This window comes from Aedes aegypti, chromosome 3 (genome assembly GCF_002204515.2).
Source record: "Aedes aegypti strain LVP_AGWG chromosome 3, AaegL5.0 Primary Assembly, whole genome shotgun sequence".
Taxonomy (NCBI): domain Eukaryota; kingdom Metazoa; phylum Arthropoda; class Insecta; order Diptera; family Culicidae; genus Aedes; species Aedes aegypti.
Genome location: NC_035109.1, coordinates 319,489,095 through 319,493,828, shown reverse-complemented (window position 1 = coordinate 319,493,828; position 4,734 = coordinate 319,489,095).

Genomic DNA, 4,734 nt, shown 5'->3' with positions numbered 1-4,734 from the left:
TAGCTTTAAGAGGTTAGATTTTCATATTGATTTTGAACTTCAATTGAACAGATACATTTAAAACATTATCTTGCTTTATAACTCTGCTTAAATTCGAGTTCAAATCTAATTGGAAAGGTAAATTTGTTTCGTGATTAGAGTCTGCTTTTAAATCTTTGTATTTCATTCCAGATATATGTGATTGAGTTGAACGTCATCTTGGCAATATAAAACAAAAAACAAAAGATTTTTAAATACGTTTACTATTTTTCCATAAAACTGACATTTGGTATCAAAGAAAGTTGATCAATCGATTTTGGGTGATTTTTAGGTTTAGGCTCGGTATGAAAGTGCGCCACTATCCAGCTTTTTACGAGCGCTAATGGCTGCCGCAAACAGGCTCGCTTTCTAGTAGGGATTAAACGATTTGACGTTTAGCATGGGTCCGTTCAATCCAGTTTTTTACGAGCGCCAATAGGGCGCTTGCAGCAAACAAAAGTGTGCCCAACGGCCCCCTTTGATTTTGCTGGGTAACGGTTTGAAACGGAAAACACGTTACGAAACGTTTCCCAGCAAAATCAAAGGGGTCCGTTGGGCACACTAAACAAAGGCTGCAAGTGCCCTATGGCTGCCGTAAATGGCCTCGCTTTCTGGTAGGGATCAAACGATAAGTCATTAGTGGTTTTAAAAACCTGGATAATTGATTCACAAATATAATCGAAACAAACAGTGTAAAGTTATCTAAATCTTTCACGATTTTTATCTCTCATGAGAAAGGGCCGTGGCCCCCTCAAGTCTGATGGCTATTTACGCCCATGATTATTGATTAGTTAATACGTAAACAAATTTATTGCATAGTTGGTGAGTGATCTGTTTTAGGTATTTGTGTCAGCATTTCAATAACAATTGTTAAGGAAAACATTGAGAACCATTGTTCATACTCTAGATGTTAAGCATGGCCTTTGACGTAGTCATTGAAAAAGAGCCCATGTTCAAAATTCTTTGGATCTAAATCTTAAAAAAAAATTGGATCTTCGCAATCTTAAAAAAATGTTATTTCCTTCTGCCCGTCACACGATTAGACATTTGGAAATTATCTTCTACGCTTCTTCAACAGTCAAGCGTTTTTCTGACCACATTCTAGCGACAGCTTGAAGGTGGTATAGGAGAATATTTGGATGTTTACTGTAGACATTTGCAGGCGCCTCTACATTTAAAAAATATTATAAAAAATACAGTTGTCAAAAATAAACGTTCAACTTCACACATCATTCAGCAAGAAGAAGACAGAAGTAATGATTATTACAATTTTTTTCCATTGATTTCGCAAAATTCAAGCTACATTTTTTCTATCATAAATTTTTCTGTTACGGATATTACAGATATCTAATAGAAAAAAAAAGAAAATTGTGTTCGTATTGTATCGCATGTACTGTTATCAATTGGTGCAATCTTTGAAAAAAATCATATGTGCCAAAGAGATTTCGTTGAAAAAAAAATCTAATGGTAATTTGGTTAAAAAATAAACTCCATGGAATGAACTAAATTTGAAATTTCAGCAGCAACATTCAACAATGTTCCTAATATTTAATTTGAAAATTACTACTCATGTTGCTTCAAAAATGATAGCATAAATTATTTCTCTAATATGATTTTTTTTTCAAGGGGTTTCATCCAATCCTCTGATCATTCATTTTGCTACTATCGGCAAACAATTTCTTGAATACAGGTCGGATTCGATTATCCGGAGACTCGATTATTCGGGGACTCTGGAGACGAACCAGCCACTGGCTGAAAGTCTACTTAATAAAGATAAAATAAATAATAAATATTCGGGGACTCGATTATCCGGGATTCGATTATCCGGAATTTGAGACTCGATTATCCGGAATTTGTTTTTGATGTTCTTGTTTTTCAATTCTTATGCATAAATCTGAGATAATTTAGTATTGCAATATACAATATGAATGGATTTGCAATTTTGAAAATATTTGAGAAAAGCGGGGATTTGGAAAAGTGTTTTTTTGTGTATGCTGGTCATTTTTTTTTCTTGTAAAGACCCCTACTGTTTCTAGAAATATTTTCTGGCTATACCATCATTATCCGGAGTGGAAAAAAATCGACACTCCGGATAATCGAGTCCAACATGTACTGTTTTGATTCATATTACGGACATTTAAGGCCTAAGTGTAGTATAACTCATCAGAAAGCATAGAAAATCAATCATTCTGTATGAGTCTCCGTGTTATCGAGCCTTCAAAACAATGAACTTTTGAATGGTGGATGAAGATTTTGATTCCGCAACATGAATAATTTTAAATAATTAGAAATGTGTGAACTTTTCATGATTCTTATTCTGGACGCTTCCTTACTTTTGTCTCATTTTCCGGACATTTTGATTCGAATTCTGGACAGCTCATGCAAATCATAGATAGAAAAGACATTGAATTGATTGAGATCGGCAAGCCACTAAAGAGGCGTCTAAGGCAGCTGAGCATTATAAATTTTCAGTGCTATCTATCGAAAATGCTGATTAAAACGAGTCTCGAAAGTGGGAACTTTTGAACAACGAAAATTGAAACATTTCGTGTGAAATGTTTCCCATACAAAGTACTGTGTCTGGAATTTGAAGCTGTACGTAATATGAATCAAAACGGTATCAGCAAACGAACATAACGCTAGATGAGATTTCGCCGTTAATCTTTTCTAGACGCATTGCGGATTAAAAAGCATTGAAAAGGTGACATTGACATGATCCAAAAAAGGCGTGTAGTCTTCTACGGACCTTGCTACTGTAAATATTTGATGGCTATCTCTCAGTTTTTTTTTCAATTTTTTTTCATTCCTGACATTACATTTCAACTTTGATAACATTGATTTTAGCATTTTTATTTATATGCACTTCTACTTTTTTCAACTTAGAACCTTGTTCACTACATAAAACGTGTGGTAACCAAAATTGCACTCTTTGTTCAAGAAATCCCGAAAATAAACTCACTCAAAAGGATCATGTATTCGAAATCTGCTACTTTCAATATGGTCTTGCTTTAAAGTAGCACATTTGCACTTTAGAACAGTCGCATATGGTCACTGAAAGTAATACCACGCTTGTACTGTGTACAACAAGTGTGCTTTTCAGATGATACATATAATTAGTGGATGATGTCTATGATTTTGGGTCAACAGCTAAACTGAAGAAGCGCTCCCATACATTGTTCACATCATTCGTAATAGTTGCCATGCCTTTTCTGATACTTAAAATGATAAAAAAAAACATAAGCAATTCAAATTTCCCGATTTTGGCAACATCCCCAATTTGGCAACATAAAAATCACGCCTTGTTGCCAAAATCGGTAAGACACTGTAATTGCAAAAGTGATCTTTATACAAGAACAAAACATTTTCCTAAAACAATGTAAGAATACGAAAAAAATAAAATAAAAAGGATTTCTGTATTAATACAAAGACATATTTACAAAACATAAACGATTGGTATTGCAAAACGGCATAAGCTTTTTTATTAGACTTAAGCGTAAAATTCTGCAAAATTCCTCCTTTAATCTATATTTCTAATAAAGTAAAGCATTTCATAATGAATGATTGACTGCAGTTAAAAGGGCAAACATAAATAACTACATATCACATATTTATGGATCAATGCGATGAATACACATACAAGCTTTTATCATTTTTACTTGCAATGAGTTTTAAATGAGCTTGATACATGTTTTAAGCCTAACTTATGAAATCAACGGAAATTTACAGGATCCTGTTATGAAACATCAAAAACTTGATAGGAATCTACAGGAAAACACTAGGGCTCTGAAGCATCTTGCTAGGAATATTGGTGCAATATAGCTGAAAATTCTCAAGTTCCCAATAAAAAAATTTCAAAACTTTATTATTCTTTGGTTACCAGTAGCACTCCTCAAATCCTTCTGAAAACCTTTCCAAAATCTATTAGATTTCACCAGAAATACTCAAAATACCACTACAAATTCAAATTATCCCGCTACGAATGACCAGGATGCCCTAGAAATCTTAAGAGTTTATATGGAATCGGACTTAATCCCCAATAACTAGTTATACATTCTCAGGATCCCGCAAGAAACCCTCAGTGACTGCTAGAAATCTACAGACATTCACAAAAACCCATTAAAATTTCTGAGAAGTCCCTTAAGAACTAAGAATCTCCTAAAAATTCTCCAGGGTACATTTAAGAAACTCATAGTCCCAGCTCGCAAGGAATATTGTGATTATGGTGAGACCCGTATCCTTGATTAAAAATCTTGTACAGAACTCGTCTCTTTACAAATCTATCGTCTTAAATAATCTTCAACAAAGAGTGAATTTAGTTTTAGTTGTTGCAGAAAGATTAATATACACATTAATACCAAAAACAAAAAGTTAAAATACTCTCAATAGTTTTTATCGCACGTTTCAATTATATTATTGAGAATAAAGTGTAGTTTGGACTGTGTTTGCATTTGTCATGGTACCGGTATTAAATGGAACATTGGAATTCTTAAAAAATAATATAAAATATAGTTAAATATACACTTTTTTATGGATTATATGTTGACACTTCTGCAATTCACTAGAATAACGCAATTTATTTAATAAAATTCCTTAAAAGTTATGATGCATGACATTTTTCTATATTTGTATCTTTTACTGTTCCATAATAATAAGAACAATGAGCTTAAAAGGTGAGACATAATTTATAATTTGACTCATTTGACTCTGTGTGAGTCA